The 22,868-nt window shown below is 46.6% G+C and overlaps 1 protein-coding gene across 4 annotated transcripts in view; it reads right to left on the bottom strand.

Moving 5' to 3' along the window:
* SMOX (spermine oxidase) overlaps positions 1 to 21,178 on the bottom strand; it is a 43,894-nt gene extending 22,716 nt beyond the window's left edge. For 2 of the 4 annotated variants that reach the window (XM_083571438.1, XM_083571441.1), the window contains exon 1: positions 20,944 to 21,162. The gene's annotated coding sequence lies outside the window, so the exon portion shown is untranslated. Of the gene's footprint in view, positions 1 to 8,594; positions 8,751 to 20,943 lie in introns of those variants that run through there. The other 2 variants (XM_083571440.1, XM_083571439.1) reach the window with 2 other exon arrangements.
* Positions 21,179 to 22,868: the final 1,690 nt, after the last annotated feature.

The following is a 22,868-nucleotide window of genomic DNA, read 5'->3' on the forward strand; positions in this document are numbered from 1 at the left end:
AGCGATACTGACCTACCCTTGGGTACCAAACGAATTCATGGCAAGGAACCTAGGGAGGCTTAGATCCTGTCTAAAATATACATACTGAGTCAGGGACCGGTGCATATTAAAATAAGAGAATCAAAAAAGCCTGAACGTTCATCCCCTTGGACTGGGCTGCAGTATGGTGCGTCATTTTAAGAGGCGAAACTTAATTTTTGCACATTTCTTAAATGAAGGGTCTTAAAAACATGTTTTTGGGTGTGAGGAATTAAAATCTGCTGTTATTTTTGTGACTGGACAACATTTAGCTTAGTAAGTTTATCTTTGATGAAGAAGCACATAAACTGCTTTCAGAAAACCAGTTTTAATTTTGCCTTCAGAAAATGTCGTGTAATGATTAATTGATTGCTTGGTTGGTTGATAAACAAACACACATACATACATAACTACAAATACTTCGCAATCATTCTTAATGATTTCTATGCAATTTTACACGCATCACACTTGCCAAGCAAAACTAAACTATATTAATTTAACCGAAATATCTTTTGAACTCCACAAGTCCCGTTACAACTTTTTAGCGCCCCACATTTGGGGAAATTTGAAAGTTGGGAAAGTCAACATTTCAGAGCAGGTTGCAGAATGTGAGGAACGCTGAGGAAGTGAAGATGCTAGCAGGGTGGCCGTCGGGAACCACAAAGTGTGAAAAGGTCAAGGGAAGCTTCTGTGAACTGAAATTGTTTTGCGCTGTAGATCCGATGCTTTTGACTTTCAACGCTGGCTGTTTAAGAGGGACAAGCAGTCCATTGCGGAGGATGCAACTGCACCGACACAACCCACAGGGGCAAGTTTTCCAGATGCTTTCAGGCAGGGGCGGGGGAAACCGTTCGGCCCAAGAGCTGCATTCCCTTCTCAACAACCTTCTGCAGGACATGAGATCATGCAAGCGGCGAGCAGGGGCAGAGCAAACAATCCAGAACAAATTCAAGCTTCAAGGAAACTTGATCCTTCTCTATGTGACGATTTGTTTCAGATCCTTCTCTATGTGACAGATCCTTCTCTATGTGACAATTTGTTTTCCCCATAGTGACCTACATACTCAATTTATAGAGCTACCCCATAGCAGAATTACTCTAAGAAAGCAGGGTGGTGTAGTGGTTAAGAGTGCCGGACCAGGACCTGGGAGATCAGCGTTCAAATCCTCACTCCGTCAGGATGCTCACTGGGCAACCTTGGGCCAGTCACGGCCTCTGAAGCTACTTCGCAGGGTCGCTGTAGGGATTAACTGAGGAGGGGAGTGAGCCACTGTTCCCTGGGGCAAAGGGTGGGATATGAATGCAATAAATAAGCTCTTCTGCTTACCTGCTTAAGAAGGATGGATGGGCCAGCCAGATGGAGATGCCAGTAGCCAGCTTGGCATCCAGGTATCTCCACGTGGTCACAACTGGACCAGTGCCAGTTGCAAAACGCGCCTGGGGAATTTCTAGCACTGATAAGAGCTACATGTGGAAGTTCCACCGCTGAGACGGTAAGCAATTTCATTGAGCCGCCTCAAAGGCCTAAGTGGTGGAAATGGCAGGATGTGAAACTGTTTAATAAACACATTCCAACGAGGAAATGTCTTTACGAATGATTTTTTTGAGGCAGACCAGCCTCAAAAGGAAAAGTGAATCGGGCATGAAATAAATAACAGCTGGGATGGAATATTATGTTACAGCTGATGTGCTGATTATTATTTTTTAATGTATTTATTTATTGAAAATGTTTTAAAGCCACCATTCATCAATACATGATATCAGGGATGCAATCATAAAATTCTAAAACCAAAAACACAGGCAATATAAACACAGATAAAAAAGAGCCAGTAAAAATAACAGGCTGTTTATATAAATATCAGGAGCTTTATCTGCTTATCTGTTTTCCTGCTGTTTTAATTGATGTTTGACTGTTTCCCAGCCTGGAACATTCAGACACAGGATGTTGAAATTCAGACTGTAAGCTTGTCAGGGCAGGGCTCTATTTGTCTTGCTGCGGTAAAGCACCCTGTACTGTCTTGACTCCCACCCAATACAGAATAATAAGCTCATCAGCCAGGGATGGCGTCAGCTTCTAGGAAGCCTTTGGGCATCTCTGCCCGAGAGGGCCCCATAAGCAGACCAGATGTGGCAGAGCCTAGAGGCACATGCAAACTCAGAGAGTGCCCCCAGTGTTCTTGCCAAGAAAACAAAGAGGATTTGGAGACGCACCTCACATGTGGGGCTTAGCCAGACGGGGCCTAGAGTCAAGCGAGAATCAAGAACGCAAGAATCATGAATGCTCTTGGGGAGTGGGCCCCTTAACTGCTGGGGGAGGTCCCGACAGATGCCCAACTCTGCCAGCCTCTGGCACCGGGCACCACACAGGCAGCTTCTCCCACCAGCACTCACTACTTGTAAGGAGCAAGGGAGAGAGGAAATGAATAATTTCTGGGCTGAAGAACTATTAATATAAATGCTGATCAAAGCCTTGCAGATTCCCACCACTGCTCTCCAACTCGTTTCACTGGTGCCGTGCCCCTGGGGCAAAACGAACTTGTTCCTAGCTGGCCAAATCACCACAAGGCCACTTTCAATTCCAGCGCACGCATACACAAAACCCCAGTGAAGTTGTTGACAAGCAGAAGTTTATTTAACAAGCCACCAAGCGCGTTGGCATATGGTCTGAACGCTTCCGACTACGAGGGTGGAATTGATTGCTACCATATGGGCAGAGCATATTACCTGCCAAGGGGCACGTCCAAAAACACTACTCAGAACAGGCAGAAGCCTCCAAACACTCAAATTAAGGCATGTTCTGCCAGGTAAAGAGGCATGAATCATGTCTTTGGAGAACTCAAATAACCCCCCACCTCCCGTCGCTGGGCATGCTCTACAAGGGCCCTCAGATCTCAGAAAACGACAATACGTAAGTGGCCCAAGTTAGAGGAACCTCTGGCAAAGCAGCACATATGAGGGCCAACAACTGGGTTCAGGGCCTGGTCACTTAGCAGCAAAAGTGGAGCTCATTATCCAGTCCAGCTGGGGATTAGGAAGACGAGAGAAAGAGGCAGGAGCGGCAGTCGAAATCCAAAAGGAAAAGGGGGCCATAGTCAGAAAAGGAAACAGAACTGGAGAGATCAGCCCAGGCAAAAACGGAGGAGCGGGCACGGCTTGTCTCCACTGTCTGTCCTGCTCAGAGTAGACCCACTGAAAATAATGGGCACAGTGCACTTCGGTCCATTGATTTAAATGGGACTACTCCAAGAATAGCTTAGTTGGATACAGCTCTCTACGTGCAATCTCTTCAGCAAGAGGGGAAGGATCCTGCAGCAGTGGGTCTCCTGCACTGCCAGGGAGCCAAACTAGGGGGCGCTCTCTTTGAGTTCCTTTATCCAACTCTATGGTAACATGGGTGAAACACGTAATATTTGGAAGTCTACGGAAATGTTTAAAAAGTGCCGGGCTGGGTTCAGCTAAGTTGCTGAGCTAATGGAAGAGTATAACTAAGTCTGGCTAGTGCAATAGGGCTTTCTCCCTGTTCTTTGTCCCCTGCGACCCCTGCATCCTCCCCAAATCTGCTTAGGTGGGGAGATGCCCTGGAAGAGGGCACAGTGGGGAGGAGAGGGGAGATGACTCAGTCGGATAAGCAGAAATGCTCACACTGATAGAACAACCGCTTTAACGCAACACTGACTTCCACCCATCAGCTCCATGGATCAGCAACTGGTGAGTCGGGACCTAATGAAAGGTTGATGCCATCACCGTTCTCCTTTGTTTAAGTCATTTCAAAGAGAAGGATAAAGACAAGAGTGAGCAGAAGAGGGGGTGAAATGCACAGAGGGAGAAGGAGGCCAAAATGAGAGGATGACTTATTCTGCAGGAGGGGTAGCCAATGTAGTCCTCCACAGTTGTTTTGGACTTCAACTCCTAGCATCCCAGACGATTGGCCATGTTGAGTGGGACTGATGGGAGCTTTCAAAGGACATTGCATTGGCTACCCATGTTCTACAGACCGGGTCGTCTGAGGTCTGAAAACACCCACTAGTCTATAATGCATTATTAGAAGAAATCATGTTTCAAAGGAAGGAACACTGGAGCAAATTGGCTCTCAATGAATGTGGTGGCCATTTCTTTGGCGTCTTACTGGCCAACCATTCTGACCTGCCTTGTTTTGAGCAGCAAACCGTAGAAACGCTGACCTAAAAGAGAATGGGCGACTTTCCCCGGGGTCAACTTCCCTATTATTTCTTAAAAGGGAAGGGAAATTTGCACATGAACGAAGTCTTTCCAGTTGGACATTCTGCTCTCTCTTTTTTAAAGACTCGGGTGGAAGCAAAGTCTGCCAGTCTATAAAAGGACTTTTCGTTGTCCTTCACAACCTTCTCTGGGAAAATGAAAGGTTACCCGCAAAGGGACCGCAGGGCTGTGACAGGACACTCTTTCCTTTGCCAGCGTCACCCCGGGGAGAAAGGAGAGGGAGTCAAAGATCGGCCTTTTCCACAGGCTGGTTTTGGGGTGGGCTGGCAGCAATTCTCAAGTGAAGCCTTTTTTAAAAAAAAAAAACAACCGGCAGCATCCAAAACTGCTTAGCTCAGCAATGCTGAATTGTGCTGCTTGTTTGCGCAGTCATTTAAATTTTAAAATGAACAGTTGCTGCTCAACATTGTGACTCAGCTGAAAATAAAAGGCAGGGACAAATGTGAAATCAGCTGGGTGTGAGGAAGAAGCGAGGCGGGTGGAGTTCACAAGATGCTCAGGGTCTGGAAACCAGCGAGAGGAAACGGCAGGTGCCAATACACACACAGCTGTCGCACGGAACACTTTCTTCAGAACTGCTGGAGATCACGTTTTCCCAGCGCTCTAATCACAATATTTACCGGGAATGTGCCATTCCTTTTCCCAGGCCAGTCAGCGCATCCATCGCTATTCAAGAGAGCGTGCAGAGCCCAAAGTCTCCCAGGCACGTATTCCAAGAGTGCTAAGAACGTTCAAAGAGTCCTGCTGGGTTGCAGCAAAGTTCCATCAAATCCAGATTTGTATTTGCAACCGAAGCTGGGCAGATGCCACCTAGAAGCTCTGCCCTGTTACTGGCTCCCAACATTGTCAACCATTTAAGAAGGAAGTTGACAAGCTGGAACGTGTGCAGAGGAGGGCAACCAAGATGGTCAAGGGGCTGGAAACCAAGCCTTATGAGGAATGGTTGAAGGAGTTGGGTATGTTTAGCCTGGAAAAGATGAGACTGAGAGGAGATATGACAGCCACCTTCAAATATCTCAAGGGCTGTCATATAGAAGAGGGAACAAAGCTTGTTTTCTCCTGCTCTGGAGGGGAGGACCCAAACCAATGGCTTCAAGTGACAAGAAAGGAGATTCTGACTCAACATCAGGAAGAACTTTCTGACAGTAAGAGCTGCTCAACAGTGGAACAGACTCCCTCGGAAGGCTGTGGACTTGGAGGTTTTTAAGCAAAGGTTGGGTGGCCATCTATCATTGATGATCTAGTTGAGATTCCCGCATTCTATGATTCTATGTAGCGCTTTGGGCAGTGGTTCTCAACAGGTGTGGCGCCCCACACTGGTGTGGCAAGAGAGGATGGCAAGTGCGGGGGTGGGGGGAGATTCAAGGACAATCCACAGAACATTTAAACATTTCAGTACAGTATAGCACAGTATAAAAAATATAATTGCAGACTAGGGAAAGGTATTTTTTTCAAAATGAGAGCAAGAGCATCAAAGGATACTGAGGACAGTCCTAGTTGTGTTTACCAGTGTATTTCTTATCAATTAAGAAATCAGTGTGGCACAGGCAATTTTTTATTCTGAAAGTGCAGCCCAGAGAAAAAAGTTTGAGAACCACTGACTTAGCAGTTTACCGCTTCTTGAGCACTGAACTTACATGAGTGACAACTGTTAATCAACTTATCCTCCATGATTTATCCCAACCTTTTTCCCAAAGCCATCTAAGCTGGCGGCCGATCCTGACACCTCGCAGCAGAAAATCCCAGAAGTTAAGTACAGATAAGTTCTTCCTTGGGAGCTTGCGATAAGCAATTGTTCACCATTTTATGATCACTTTAAGTTTTGTTGCCAGGTATTTTTTTTTAAATGCATTTTTCTTTTTTGATTATTTTAGAAGCAGAGATCTCTCCCAGTGTATTGCTCCAGCAGGCAATGCCGCCCCAACTCAGCACAGGCAAATGCCTGTTTCATGTGACTTTTCCCTTCCCTTTTCATTTTATTTTTCAAGCTGCTTGCATCCCTGCTCAGGTGCTGGAGAACTCTTACCCTGATTTTTCCTTTTTTAAAGAGCTGGTGTGCAGAAATATACGAGTAGAGCTCTCTGCTGCCGAGCCACAACACACAGCCGTCCATCATTTGGCAATGGACTGTGGATACTGCTCTTTGAGCACTGGATCACACCCAGGTTCACATGTAGCACAGAGGAAAAGATCCAGGAATTTTATATCACCTGTTCCAAGGCAAATTTAAAGACAGACACCACCAAACACCATGCAGATGAACAGGCTTCTCAGCTGCTGCGTGGCAGCCTTGAAAGATCAAGACGAAACAAGTGCAGCCTCAAACGAAATTAAACCATTACACCAATCCAATCTTCAAAGCCACCTTTGAACTGAGATCCAGATGCTTTCTGTGCTATGGAGGGAGGGGATTTGCAGGAAGGGAAAAGAGTAAGCCTCATGTGGACTCAGATACTCAGCTGTGCCGCTGGGATGTTTTGCAGGTGGCCAAATTGAGCAGCAGGGATTGTGAAAGAGTTAAGAGCAGCACTGCATTGTGGTTTGGATGTGGGTGGGCAGCAGATCAGTGGTGGAGCACATGCGGCGTATGTGCAGAAGGTCCCAGTTTCAATCCCTGGCCTCTCCAGTTCAAGAGGACCACAGTAGCAGACCTCTGGAGACCCTGGAAAGCCACTCCAGACACAGCTCAGCAAACTTGGCAGACCCGTTCCCCTCCAGATTTTCTGCACTACAACTCCCAGCAAGCCTCGGCGAGCAACACTGCTGGCTGCGACTATTGGGAGTTGTGGTCCAACGCACCAGGTTGGGGAAGGCTAGGTAGACAATACTGGGCCAGATGGACCAGCAATCAGGCCCCACATGCACTATACATTTAAAGCAGCATCATACCACATTAAACAGTCATAGGTTCCCCCAAAGAATCTTGGGAACTGGAATCTGTTGAGGTTTATTAGGAGACCCCTGTTCTGCTCAGAGAGCTACAATTCCCAGAGCAGTTTACCTATCAACCCCTCTTCCAAGGGAACTCATGCTCATGTAGTGTGGATGAGATGGGCTGCAACAGGAACTATGGGTAGCACAAACATTAATGGGGTGTTCGGCAAGCAACTGATTCAGTTTCCTCCCTCTTGGGTACTACAGAAGCAGGACAGCTAGCACTGCCCCAAACCAATTCTCAAGTAATAAAAGCCTAGATCGAAAGGTAAAGGTTACCTTTCGATTACCATGACAGGGGTCATTGTGGATTTTGCCTTGGAGCAATGCTTCATCACAGCATTTAAGAGATGAATGTTAAGGGCCAGGACAAGAGGTCTCCATTTCTCAATACAAAGACCTTTGTAGAATATTCTGAATAAGGCTCACCTTTCCCCAACTCCAAGCTGGAGACAATAGAACCTAGTAGGTATGTACAAAGAAACTGCAGTTTAGAGACTCGAGGCAAGTAGAGAGGGGTGGGGAAAAGATAGCTTTGAGTACTGGAAAGGACTTTTGCGGGGAGTGCCTCAGTAGGGATTCTGAAATGCAGCAGTGAATCTGCTGTAGAGAGTGCTTAAAACTACCTCGTCCACCTATGCTCAGCTTGTATTTTTGTTGTTAAAAACGCAAGTATTACGGAAGCACCTTAGAGCTCCAGTCGGGATAGCTCAGTCAGCAGAGCATAATCTCAGGGTCATGGATTTGAGCCTCACCTTGGGCAAAAGATTGCTGCATTGCAGGGGTTTGGACTAGATGGTCCTCAGAGCCAAATCTGCAATTCTACGATTCCGTTATCTCTCCCCCCGGAAAAAACTAAACTAGCTTAAGCACTGTGCCCCTAAAATGTCACACTCTCTGGGGAAGAGTAGTGTGTGTAACAGTGCCTTGGCATTATTATTATTATTATTATTATTATTATTATTCATTACTTTTTTGCTTGGAGCAACTTACCAAAAAAAAAAAAGAAGTATGCACACATACCAAAATTTCCTACAATCACACGTAACCCTTAGACGTGTTATTACAACGCAACTCTTAAGCTCCCAAACTCACTGGTCACAATCCCTGAACCAAGCCAGGTTCTCTTAACGTTTCTGAGTAGGTCTCTAAAATACAAAGTGCTGTGGTTTTGTGTCTGTGTGAATCACCGCAGAGAAAACCCTAAAAAAGCACTTACACATGCGTTTGAAGCTTTCGACGAACTCCTCCAGGCTGCAGCAATCAGGTTGGAACCAGATTTAACCATGCTTACAGCAGACCCACCGAGATCAAGGGGATTTAAGTCAGGGATGACTATGCTCAGTCCCACGGATTTCAACAGGCCAACTCATATGACTAAACCTGGGTATAGCCCTACCTTACCTTACAAAGATGTTCTGAAGAGAAGCAAGAGAAACAGCATCACCCTGCACATTGAACTTCTAATGGGAAACGTTTTGGCAAACTTCGCTGCGCTGCCGAAAGCCAAGCAGTTGCTGTTTTCCCTTCCCCGGAAAAATGCTCTCTTGCTTTGAAGACAACCTGACTTGTCTTCCGACGCAGCCGCTACTTATGCCCTCAGAAACAGCTCCTCATTGTAAATACACCGGAGTGGATGTTATCTGATTATGCAATCATATCTGATCAAAACCCTGCTAAATTCTTGGCTTGCAACCACATTACTTGGCAATACATCCCATGTGTTAATTAGGTTATTTCCTTTTGGCATTTTTGAACTTGCATTTTAATACCAACTGTTGTACGCCAAACAGGGCTCTGTTTTGTTCCTCTGCCTTTTATTTTCCCCTCTTAAGAGTAACCAAAAAGCTTCTTAGCTTCTCCTTTTGTTCACGCTCAATGTTCTTAGAAAGGAATTATGAAGCGCTACAAAAAGCAATGATTTCTAGATTCTAGTGTAATCAGATCTTTACAAGCCTTAGAATGCACCACTGATTTTTTTGGGGGGAAAGCATTCAGCAAACAAATGTTTACTTGCCAATAGTGACAACCAAATTTACAGCCTATTATTCACCTGTATTTCCATGTTCCCTAGTTGGCTTCTCTTAGCTTCCTAACAGGCTATTTAAAAGGAGGGGAGCCACTCTGTCCTTCCTGACCTTTGCATTTTGATGCTGGTTGCAAAGAAAGGGACTTTCCTTCCGAAAAGAGCATTCCAGGCCTCTTAACTCACCTGCCTGGATTTCCTATTTGCCTATGGCTGTCAGGCAGTTAGTTCAAACCATGACTAGTTTAAAAACTATCTGACCTCATAGCCGCAGGCAAAGAACATAAACTAGTATACAACCAGCATTCCTAACTCCTTCTGAAGCTGGACAAATTACGATCCTAAATAAGCTTTGAGAGAGTTACAATCTTGGTGGATCGGGGGATGCTATGGACGTAGTTTATCTTGATTTTGGTAAGGCTTTTGACAAAGTCCCCCATAACAGACATATTATTTTTTGCTCTTTTGGCATCTTGGGAATTAACCAGTTTTAATGTGGCATGGTATCCATTCTTAAGGATCCATTCTTAAGAATGTATCCATTCTTAAGGAAATCAGCCCTGAGTGCTCACTGGAAGGACAGATTGTGAAGCTGAGGCTCCAATACTTTGGCCACCTCATGAGAAGAGAAGACTCCCTGGAAAAGACCCTGATGTTGGGAAAGATTGAGGGCACAAGGAGAAGGGGACAACAGAGGACGAGATGGTTGGACAGTGTTCTCGAAGCTACAAACATGAGTCTGACCAAACTGCGGGAGGCAGTGGAAGACAGGAGGGCCTGGCGTGCTCTGGTCCATGGGGTCACCAAGAGTCGGACACGACTAAACGACTAAACAACAACAATGTGGCATGAGCTTCAAAGGCAACATCTATCTCCACCCAAATCATTTTAAGCTGCTAAAAGAGCTAAGCTCTGCCCAACCAGGCAGAAGAAGAGAAAATGAAAGTCACTCAGGCCTTCTAGAACATCTCATAACACTCTGTGCATAGAACTCACTTGGGTTTGCCCCAATGCTTTCTAAGGCACTTCCATTTTATGGCTTTCAGGTACAGACCGGCACATTTTCCGTCCAAAAACCCCACAGATCAGCACTCTCACCCCACCCGCCCCCCAAATATCAACATCATTCCCTATCCAGAAACTCCTGTGTGTCGTATTGAAACTTCCATTTTTGTAAGGGGAGATTTTGTTTATTACATTTATCACATTCCTCTCACTGGGCCACGGATTAGCTGTTCCGGCTGACTGTAGGCGGTCTCTGGGTTCTGTTACAGATTGCTACGATCACCAATGTTTCATTTTCCAATGCGCTTTTCTGCTGGTAAGGGGACCCCCTAAATAAAGCCGCATCTTATAAAGACGCTTCGGAGTGGTTTGCTAGGCTCAAGGCTTCAAGAAGACCGCTTAAGTGTTCTGCTAACACCCCATTGCTAGATATGACGGGTTGGGGAATCTCAGGCCTGGGAGTTAAATGGGGCCCTCAAAGTCCACATCTGGCCTCTGGAATTCTCCCCAGACCACATCTTCCCTGGCAGGAGGTCCCTGCCTTGTGCTAAGCTCCAGAATACTGCCCCATAATTCTCGATATTTCACTTTTATCTGCTGAAATGAGGATCATCCTCCTTGAATAGCCTAACTACTTGTACACTGGCAGCATGCCACGTGAATTACCGTATTTTTTCCTCTATAAGACTCACTTTTTCCTCCTAAAAAGTAAGGGGAAATGTGTGTGCGTCTTACGGAGCAAATGCAGGCTGCGCAGCTATCCCAGAAGCCAGAACAGCAAGAGGGATTGCTGTTTTCACTGCGTAGCGATCCCTCTTGCTGTTCTGGCTTCTGAGATTCAGAATATTTTTTTTTCTTGTTTTCCTCCTCCAAAAACTAGGTGCGTCTTGTGGTCTGGTGCGTCTTATAGAGCGAAAAATACGGTAGATTAGGTAATTCAACAGACGCCTCTTCCAAGAAAACAAGAAATTGTTTTCACTCCCAAAATAAGGAGATGTGAGGAACAGGATAAAAACCATGTTTAACTCTTCCAGAAGTCTCACAAGCATTCGGGATCAAGGCCGACAAACATCGTGTGTGTGTGTGTGTGTGTGTGTGAAGACCAAAGCGTCACCAAGCAGCTCCTCTTCTTTTTATGGGATGTTTTAAAAAAAGCAGACCTAAATGACATGTTTCGGGCCTTTGATACAGAATGTTAATTGGGATTGCAGCTTTCAAGCTGCAGCAGAGCACTTCCAGGGTTTTGCCTGCAGCCTTCTGAGGCCGTAAGCTTGTGGAAATGCTCATCGTCCCTGAATGGCAATTTTAAGCAAGCAGAAAATGGTGAAAGGTGTGTGGCCTGTTGTGCAAGACATCAGCCATAAGCCACACGGCTGTCGAGCCTCCTTGGAGCAAGCCCCACCCCCAAGAACCTTTTTTTGCAGTTTATCGACTTTCGCTTACTTGGGAGCGTGGGATTTGTTAGGTCAAATGGTGCAGGGTAGATTGCCCCGGCCTCCTGGCCCTGCTGCCAAACTCACTCAGCTGCTTGTCATCCGCTGGGGTTCTCCTTGAGCTCATGGAGTGGGTTCCCTCCTCCCTAGATTGCACCAAATCTAAATCCTTGGCTAGCTTCCCCCAGCTGATAAGGCTGCTAATTAGATCAGGTGGTCCTCATTTGAATAAAATACAAGGAGGGGTGGCTCAACTACTATCCAAATTTGAAAGGAATTTGAAAGAGGGCAGCCACCTTAGCCCCTAGGAATGGGGACTGTGCTTTTTTTTTTTTTAATCAAGGGAGTGATAAGGATGGGGGGAGGGAAATCACATGCTTAAACTTTTTTAAAAAATCCCCTTTAGAATATCTAACATTTCAAGGAGACTGCTGACTAAAGCTTCTTCCCCTTCCGATGCACAGAGAGCTTATCAGCAGTTTGAAAATTGTACACTCGGGCAAGAGTTGCAACATAGCGCATAGCCGTTGATGCCCCTGCAACAGTAATGTGGTTCTTTGGTCATTTCCTGCTCTTTTATGCTTACACAGCAAAAGGCAGAGGATGCTAAGGTCCCATCTGTGGACGGAGGGGATCACAGTCATTTTGGGGCAACTAAACCCACAGCACCCCTTGCAGCCTGCTGACATAATCAAGGACCACCTCTCTCCATTTGAGCCTATGTGGACCCTGCAAGGATCATTTGAGGCCCTTCTTCAGCTGGTGCCGAATTCAGTGGCCAGGTCGCTCGCCAGAGCAGGACGGTTTGAGCATCTTACACCGATCCTGGTCCGATTGCACTGGCTACCAATTAGTTTCCGGGCCCAATTTAAAGTGCTGGTTTTGACCTATAAAGCCTTAAACGGCTCAGGACCGCAATACCTCAAGGATGGCCACTTTCATATGAAACTACCTGGACCCTGAGATCATCTTCTGAGGCCCTCCTTCGTGTGTCTCCTCCTCGAGAGGTCCAGAAGGTGGCAACATGAGAACAGGGCCTTCTCTGCAGTGGCTCCCCATCTGTGGAATGCTCTCCCCAGGGAAGTTCGCCTGCTGCCTTCATTATATACCTTTAGGTGCCAGGCAAAAACATTCCTTTTTAACCAGGCCTTTGGTTGATCTGATTTACATCCTATGCCCTTTTAAATGTGTTTGTGGGAAAGGAATTTATTGATTTGTGGTGGTGGTGTTTTTATTGTGTTTTATTGTGTTTTTATTTATGTTGTGAACCTCCCTGAGATCTACAGATCCAGGTGGGTATTCAGATTTCATAAATTATAATATAATATCATAGGGATACGGGTGGCGCTGTGGTCTAAACCACTGAGCCTAGGGCTTGCCGATCAAAAGGTCGTGGTTCGAATCCCCGCGACAGGGTGAGCTCCTGTTGCTTGGCCCCAGCTCCTGCCAACCTAGCAGTTCAAAAGCATGTCAAAGTACAAGTAGATAAATAGGTACCGATCCGGCAGGAAGGTAAACGGCGCTTCCGTGTGCTGCGCTGGTTTCGCCAGAAGCGGCTTAGTCATGCTGGCCACATGAACCAGAAAAACAGTCTGCGGTCAAACGTCGGCTCTCTCAGCCAGTAAAGCGAGATGAGCACCACAACCCCAGAATCGTCTGCGACTGGACTTAACTGTCAGGGGTCCTTTACCTTTACCTTTTAATATAATATCATATAAAGACAGGACTACACCAAAGTACCAGTTCCACCCTCTTTAACTGTAAGTTTATGGAAATGGAATAACCTAGAAATGATCTCCACAGCAACCCATGATCAAGACTCCACATAGCTGGATGCCTCTAGGTGACTGTAGTAGCTAGCAGCTCTGACAGCTGCTACAGCCACTCACAGGCTGACCCTTTCCAGCAATCTCAACAGCAGCATAAACCAACCTCTGTTAGGACCCAGAATCTTCTTGCAACAGAGAGGAACTGGTTTGTACAACTTCCACAGCACCCTTATTTCTCTTTGCTGCCAGACCAGGCAATAATGCTAGAAGAAGGCGCTCAGTGGATGCTGCAGGCACTCAGAGGCTTCAGATATTCACCTTCGTGCATACTTGCACGAAGCAGCCTGTAACTCCAGGCCCTGCGTCACACTAGGCAAAAACTGCCGCAATGATATGGGGTTGGATTACAATAGCAAGTGGTGATGACTGCCCACTTACATAAATAAATGTTCCCTACATAGCGGGAGAGTGCTTTACAGCATCACCAAAACAAGATCCCTGCCCCAACAAGCTTACACTGTTGAGGTATGACTATAAAGTAAGAAGAGAACAGAAAAGAGGCTGCTGGGAGAAGCAAGAATAATAAGGTGTGTGTTTGTTGAAGTTTGCTGTGGTTGTAGAAGAGTGGATTTTAAGCAAGGGCTTTGAAGAAAGGTGGGCCCCAAAGAGACGTATTTTCTCAAAACACAAAGCCCCGTGCTCAGCCCCTGTGCTTGATGACTGCCTGCCCTGCACAGAATGCCTTTGAAGCTGTGTCTTAATACAACTAGCTTTTCCAGGAGGCTAGCAAATCCTTGAAGTAAATGGAAGAGGAACCACTTTGGCTGTGGGGCACCACCAGGTATTTTTTCACCGTTCAAATACGCTTCGATTTGTAACAGCACACGTCTGATGTGGAAATTACCGATGAGATATGCACAAGCCTCTCTCTCTCCCTGTCTCAGTAACAGCTGTCACAAGGTCACCTTTCAGAGGAGGAGGAGAATTTAAATGGGTAGAAAAAGTGGTTCATGTAGAAAAGAAAGATTCAAAATGCTAAGAACCCTGGCTTAGAAGCTAAAAAGTACCTAAAGGAAATGGAATCCAGGGGCCACGGCAAATATTACAAAATTAGATTGCATCTAAGACCCTAATGTCAGAGAGACTCTTGTCTTCTTAAGCCTGGAAAGGTGAACCTGCAAGCCTCCAGATGTTGGACAATATATGCATACCCCTCAAAAATATTGTCCATGCTTGCTGGGGCTGATCGGGGCACCGGATTCTCCAAGTTAAATGAAATAAATTAAGGCTGCCATCCTATACAAGCATACCTGTACGTCTCATTGAACTCGCTAAGACTTACATGCAAGTGGACATGGATAGGGTAGCATTGTAAATTTAAAAGCCAAACCCCTTAGGCCAAAATATACATGAGATAACATCAATCATTAGGTTCTCTCAATTGATCTTAAGTTACAATACATCCCACTAAATGCTCTCAAAATATGGTTGGGCATTTAACCCATCAAGAAATAATGTGGTACTGGGTATTCCAGCATCAGTTAAAGACAAGGATTTTTAAAGCATTTGTTTTATTAGAACAAAAACTAAATACTTCCGTCGTCGTGCATGCTAATCACAAAAGCAAAATAATTAACTATGGGTGTGTTGCAATGAAACCAAGTTAAAAATGTGGTGGAACTGATAAATGCAGTCACATTTATAATATAACGTGTTGTTCTGGTCCCTCCATCTCAAAAAGATTATCAGAAAGCTGGAAAAGGTGTGGAAAGAGGGCAACTAAAAATTATCAGGTAGTGGAAGCTAAAGTGTTTAGGGTATTTTTTTTTTTAAGAAATGACTAAGGGGGTGCAAAAATTATGCATAGCATGGAGAAAGTGAATAGAGAGAAGTTTTTCTCCCTCTCTTGTAGTACTAGTTCCGCAGATCACACAATGGTACTGCCCGCCAATAAATTCAGAACAAAGTTGAATATTTCCTAACACAGCACAATAATAAATTTACCAAATTTGTTGCCGCAAAATGTAACGAGGGCTATAACGGCTCAGATGACCTTTAAAAGGGAGGTTGGACAGATTCAGATAAATGGAGCCTCCCAGATTTTGAGGCAACATGAATACCACTTGCTGGGTGGCAACAGGGGGCAAGGACTATTGCCTTCAAGTTCTGCCGTTGGACTTCCTGGCAGCTTCTGCCTAGACACAATGGAAACACAGAGTGACAGACTAGATGGGACTTCAGTCCAATCCAAGTGGGTTGCTCTCATATTAAGATTTCTACTGCTGCTCGGTGTTTGCCTGACTTGGGGGAAAGATGCCCTCCCGACTCTCCTTGCTGGCAAAATAAAAGACCATGATGAAATGTCAAGGGCAATCCAACAGCAGAACATCCATGCCTTCGCGGAATATTGGCAATATCTGACCCTGATCATTAAACAGGTGGACAAATGACCGGTCAACTGACAGTATTTGACCTATCAATTGACTTAAATGTGCTGACCTTTTCTCGAAATGTTAATGTATAACAAGAGGAGCAGGAGAGCAGGAGTTTAGATGCTCAGTTAGATTACACTCTCTCGGAAAACCAAAGGCTTTTTATTTATTTTTTGCTTGTTAGACCACATTTTCCATTTTTAGAAGACACCAAAACACACCACCATATCCAAGTGAGAAAATTGATTTAAAACCTGGGTTCAAAAGATATTGACATCCCTAAGCATAAACATTATTTAGCAGTCATCGAGCGGCTGCAGTTTTCTACCTTTAGCTAAAACATCAACTGGCAGCAAGGTCCTAAGCATATTTATGCAGAAATATATTCCCCCAGAGTTCAATAAGGCTTACTCTCTAGCAAGTGTGTTTAAAATTGCAGCCAGATTGGTGCAGCTGTTTTGATTCAGACATTGTGTTTTGGATAATCCACCAATATGCTGTTTAACCAAGTACCTCCAATCAACACGTTTAAATACTGTAATATTTTAAATATCTAACCAGCTGTAAACAAGACTGCATTCTTTCAGCTGCAACAGATCAGATGTGATAATTCTGAATTAGCTGTGCAGTCATTGGGCCAGAAGCCCTTGTGCTCTGAGCCCAATCTGTAAAATGGAACAAGTGTTCTGATCCACCTCCAACCATCAGTAATTATTTTTTAATATCATTTACAGATTGTCACCTATCCGGCCAGGGCACTGTTTGAAAATGAAAGAAAGCTCAATACATAGCACAAAGAATGATCAGTGTCAATACAAAAACAAGATATAAAAGAAGCGCGAGCTTTTTTTACAACCTACCAAATTCTATAGATCCACTGTGTCCTTAACTGAACCCCACATGTTATTATTTAACTGTGCTTCACACCAAGCAAAGCAACACTATGCAAACATGAGATTAACAGGGTGAAAAGGAGGACAGCCTTCTGACCTAAACTTTGGTCTTAGTAGCAGATGAGAAAGTAAAAGAGCAGATTAATAGGAAGCTCCCTTATACCTTAATACCTTGTTGGGAGCCTCCCAAAGTGGCTGGGGCAACACAGACGGGCGGCATATTATTATTATTATTATTACTGTTGTTGTTGTTGTTGTTGTTGTTGTTGTTGTTGTTGTTGTTGTTGTTGTTGTTATTACTACTACTATTACCCAGTCAGTACCACCCACACAGACACACAGTCTGGGTTTCAGAGATGCGAAAGATTGAACCTGCAACCTTCTGAAGCCAAAAGAGAGGCATTATCACTTCCCCAAATGAGCGCGTACACTGAATACTAAGAGGTCAACTACACATGACATGCAAGCATGCACCGTATTTTTCGCTCTATAAGACGCACCAGACCACAAGACGCACCTAGTTTTTGGAGGAGGGAAACAAGAAAAAATATATTCTGAATCTCAGAAGCCAGAACAGCAAGAGGGATAGTTGCGCAGTGAAAGCAGCAATCCCTCTTGCTGTTCTGGCTTCTGGGATAGCTTCGCAGCCTGCATTCACTCCATAAGACGCACACACATTTCCCCTTACTTTTTAGGAGGGAAAAAGTGAGTCTTATAGAGCAAAAAATACGGTATTAATAGGGGGTGCTGCTTTTAAAAGATAAAAAGAAAGAAAAGCACCCTAACACCATCACAGCTCCTTCCCTGGTTCCACAAGGTTATTTTTGCCTTATACCAATGGTGTTCAGGTGCTAGCAAGAGACCGAGGCTGCAATCCTGTGTGTGCTTGCTTGAGAGCAAGTCCCATTCAACTCAGTGGAACTTATCAGTCAATGTACTATGCTTGGGCTGCACATGTTTATACGATCACGATATCATCCGCAACAAGGTCTCCAAACACACCCACGTTTATTAACTCAACTCTAGGAAATCCAGGTGTATCAAAAGTAAGGTGAAATTAACCAGCTGTTCCTTTGTCTGTTATCGACAGCAATTCAGGTTCTTACTGGGAGAATAAGGCTGCAAACCTAAACCCACTTGGTTCCCAGTAGACATATATAGGTTTACACTGCACGAGAGTGTTACCAGGATGCCAGGAGAAAGTTGGATGTAGCCAGTGAAAAATAAAATAAGCGCCAATGTGCAACACCCCAGCTCCTTCACTGTAAAGTCTCAACTGCCTAGTCCATATATCTGGGCCATTTTACCCCTTATTTTTATCTGTATTAATAAAGTATCATTAGCCTGACTGAGATACTGAGATTACTTATGTACAAGTGCTTTGAAAGGTGTACTTGAAATGTGCTATGTAAATCCTCACATGCAACAAGGCTGGGGCTTGATCCACACAGGGAGACACCTTTTCTCAGCAAAGCAGAGCTGAAAAATGTGTGCGCTTTGTGGGTGCCCCCCACCCACCCACTTCCATGGTTGCTATTTTCACAGTAACCCTAAAACAACGCTGTCACTTAAAAAGCCCAAAAACCTTACGCAGCTGCGGCTGCCAGAACCTATACACCTCCCCATACAAGCAGGCTGAGTCTTACATGACTTCCCCCCCCCCCAAAAAAGGTCCATCGTGCTTGAATTTGTCTTCCAATGGTTATTAGCAATGACAGGTAAAGGGCACAGCAGACAGCATCACTCTGAATACCAGATGCTGAGGGGTGTTGAGGGATAACAAAGGAAAACGACACACACCTTCAATGCCCCATTTGCGAGGTTCCAGGCTGACCGCACTGGACTAAATGCGACCGATGGATTAAGTTCGTTATCAAACGTTTAATGGAAGATCTTGAGTATGCCTCAGACTTATTTCCCCTCTTGTCTGCTTTAACTGTGCTGCTGTTTTCATATACATCAGCAATTTGAGCAGGCTGAACTACAACCCTCTCGCAGATGAGGCATTCTCTGGAACGTTTCCATCAGCACATAATGCTGTACATACACCCGGCTAGCACATTATCTCAACACAAAGCATGCCAGGCGAAACCCTCCTCTAGCAGTCTTATTGGGGGGGAAGCAAGGCTTTGTTTGCAGATGTTTGCCTTCTTTCCTTCCTTCAAATCCATACACACACACACACACACAGAAAAGCACAACAGTGGGAAATCTATCACTCAGCCAATCTCTCCTACAATGATTCCTTCACATTTTAGGCAAACGGGATACCTAATATTAGCGGGGTGTAAAGGAGAAATCAGAAGAGGAGAAAACACAAAGACACACACCCCTTAAGAGCGTTGCAGCATTGACAAATACCATCTACCTATTAAAGAGCAGCACAGAACCTCACGTTTGTTCTGGTTTTAATATAAATTTAGTGGGGGCAGGGAAGGAGCTTGGTGCATGTGAATTTAAAAAAACCCACAAACCCTCTCTTTCTGCTTTTGTGTCCATCATTTTGAGCGCATGCATCCCTTGCAGAAGCAACCCAGGGCATCTGATTGTAAATGAGCGTACACGTGTTATCTTTTAGAAACTGACTGCTCTCATATTTCATCTTTTGTGACATTTGGAAGGGGGAAGAGAGAGAAATAATATCAGAGGGCAATTAACGGGAGGATAAAGAAGTCTTTATTCTCTGGGAAAGGGCTGGGTATGTTGTTGCTCTTGCTATTGGAATCTCACATGCTCTCATGCAGACACAGAAAGAGGAAATGATCCTGAAAAAAGGCAGGAGGTGGGGCGGTGGGAGGGAGAAAAATAGAGAGATGTGTCATTAGGAACTAAGGTGAAAAGAAAAGGAAGGAGATCCTCTTGGGTGTAACTAGCAGGGAGGTTTCTGGTCCCCAACCCGAGCCCTCAAACAAATGGGGTGGCACTTGTCTGCAGTAAGGGACAAAACAAACATCTGCCCCCATGTACCCCCCCCCAAAAGTATATACACAACCTTGAGCTTCAGGGAGGCTCAGGAATCATTTACAAAAGGGTTTGCTCATCGCCTTAAAGAATAACAGCAGCACCCCAAGCACACCACCTTACCTAATGGGAAACTGGAAGATACTGGGGGCAGGGGCTTCAATACCTGAAACAATACGGGGAATGCTATTCTCCCCCCCAAAAAAAAAATTTAAATTGGGGAGGGGTGGGAGAGAAAGGGGAGGATAGGTACCTGCAGTTTCCAACAGGACCCCTCTGCAGTCTAGGCTCCCAAGCAGATTCTGGGGGAGGAACTATGCAACAACAAGCCCTCTCCCCTTTTAAATAAATAAGAACATCCCCATTTCTCGCACCCACCCAAAGCGAAAAGCCTAAGAAGTGATCAAAGTGAAAGGGGAAGGGGGAGAAAGAGAGCTTTGCTACCTCATATGACAATAGGTGAAACACTCACACACACAGGGACATGAGACTGAGGAGATATTGAGGAGAGGGGCTACATAGCCCATCCCCCCCCAAAGAAATAACTGGAGAACTCTCCCCCCCCCGTCTGAAAATTGTGGGGAGTTTTATTGCCTCTTGCGAGAATAAGGCCACCACACGTCCCCCATCGTATTAGAAATGGGGAGGGGGTCCCCCTGGAATAATAGAAACAGGACTTCACCCACCCAAGCTGAGGATAAAGCAGAGGGGAGAGGGACGCCTTTACTGCCCGACACAAACACACACCTAGATCTAGGGGGTGTCCCTAGGTAAGGAGCCCCTTCCCCAAAACTGTGGGCAGGAAGGGCCCTCTCCTCCTAAAGGTTCTCAATGGGCACCCCAATATTTGGGGGAGCCCCCACATAACGGTCCTCAATAGCACCCCAAGACTGAGGGGTGGCCGTCCTCAGAATGCTCCTCAAGATCACCCCAGGATTGGGGTTGGCAACTCACAATGGTTATCTCCGGGGTACCCCAAGATTTGGGGGACGCCCCAGAACGGTCCTCGAGAGTACCTCGGGGGTTTCTTTTGGGGGGCGCCTCCTATGGGGTGGGGGCGCCGCTGCCTCGCGGGAGTAGGGGGGGCCCTTCCCCCCTCTGCCCCCCAATAACTGGAAGAGAAAGGGGCTGCCTGGAGGAGGGGGCGAAGGAAGGAAGGAAAGGAGGAAGGGGCGCTCCAGGAGGAGAGGGGAGTCGGCTGGTGGGTGCCGGGCACCCCGGGGTCCGCCTCTACCTCTCTCTTGCGGTGCCGGGGGAGAAGCGGGCGGCCGGGCAGGCGGTGGGTCGGCGGGGCGAGCGGGGCTCTCGGCTTCGCTGCGGGCGGTGCTGGCGGCGTCGCCCTGCGGACCCCGCGACGACGGCAGCTGCTGGCTCTGCGGCGGCGAGGCGACGACCGGCGGCCTGCCTGCTCCTCGGCGGCCCGGCCTCCTCCTCCGCCTCCGCCGCCGACCACGGACCGCCCACCGCCCGGCTCCTCCTCGCGGGCGGGCCCGCCGCCGGCCCGGCTTCGGGGCCCGGCCTGGCTCCGAAGGACCTCCATGGCGCCGGCTAAAGCGGAGAAATGGAGCCGACGGAGCCGCAGCCAAGCGGCCTCCCTCCTCCTCCTCCTCCTCTTCTGCGTCCGCGCGCACGGAGGTCCCTGAGCGCGTGCAGAGTTCCCCTGTCTCTGGCTGTGGTTTGCCGGCCACAGGGCCCTTCCTTAAGACTGGGGAGGGACCCCAAGGGTAATCCAGTCCTACGGTTGCCACCCATTGGTGCCAGCTCCTGGGGGGCACCCACAAAACTCCCCACCTCCCACGAAGAGGGGCCGGGCACCCATGTGTTTTGGCGCCAGGGCCATGTAAGCTACATGGCACCCACCCGTCCTGTACAACGCAGGATTGGCCCGTATTTCAGTGTAAAATGCTAGGGCCTGCATGGATACAGTTTTGTCATGTATTTCAGGTCTTTTCTTTCTTTCTTTCTTTCTTTCTTTCTCTGCCAATATATATATATATATATATATATATATATATATATAAAATTGTCCAGTTGGTCCTTAAAAAGGTAAAGGTACCCCTGCCCATACGGGCCAGTCGTGTCCGACTCTAAGGTTGCGCGCTCATCTCGCTCAAGAGGCCGTGAGCCGGCGCCGTCCAAAGACGCTTCCGGGTCACGTGGCCAGCGTGACGAAGCTGCAGCTGGCGAGCCAGCACCAGCGCAGCACACGGAAACGCCGTTTACCTTCCCGCTATACAGCGGTCCCTATTTATCTACTTGCACTTAAGGGTGCTTTTGAACTGTTAGGTGGGCAGGAGCTGGGACCGAACAATGGGAGCTCACCCCGCCGCGGGGATTCGAACCGCCGACCATGCAATCAGCAAGTCCTAGGCACTGAGATTTTACCCACAGCACCACCTGCGTCCCTTATGGTCCTTAGAGACCAACTAAGTTTGTTCTGGGTATAAGCTTTCGTGTGCATGGATCTTTTCCTCTGTGCTACATGTGAACCTGGGTGTAATCCAGCGCCAGGAGAGCAGTATCCATGGTCCATTGCCGCATGATGGATGGTTGTGTGTTGTGCCTCTGCTACCTGCCTTCTCTGCCAAGTTCAGGATTCCCTACAAATGCCTGAGTTTGAAAGAGCACGTGAAAGGTCATGTATTTCAGCTCTGGGTAGCCAAGCACAGACAGATTTACAAATTCATGTATGGGTGTGTGCTTGTGACAAATTCCAGGACTTTTGGACACCCATAGTCGTCGTCCCCCCTTAAATTGGATAGGAAGCCTGTGGTCCTCTATTGTTAATGCTTTGGACCACAGTTTCCATCATTCCATGACCATTGGCCCTTCTGACTCGGGCTGTTTGGAACTGGGGTCACAACTGCAGAAGAAGAAGAAGAAGTTTGGATTTGATATTCCTATGTGTTTTTATAGGGACGTGGGTGGCACTGTGGGTTAAACCACAGAGCCTAGGGCTTGCCGATCAGAAGGTTGGCGGTTCGAATCCCCGTGATGGGGTGAGCTTCCATTGCTCGGTCCCTGCTTCTGGCAATCTAGCAGTTCGAAAGCACATCAAAGTGCAAGTAGATAAATAGGTATTGCTTCGGCGGGAAGGTAAACAGTGTTTCCATGCGCTGCTCTGGTTCGCCTGAAGCGGCTTGGTCATGCTGGCCACAT

Source organism: Podarcis filfolensis (assembly GCF_964270895.1).
Source record: "Podarcis filfolensis genome assembly, chromosome: 9".
Lineage (NCBI taxonomy): Eukaryota > Metazoa > Chordata > Lepidosauria > Squamata > Lacertidae > Podarcis > Podarcis filfolensis.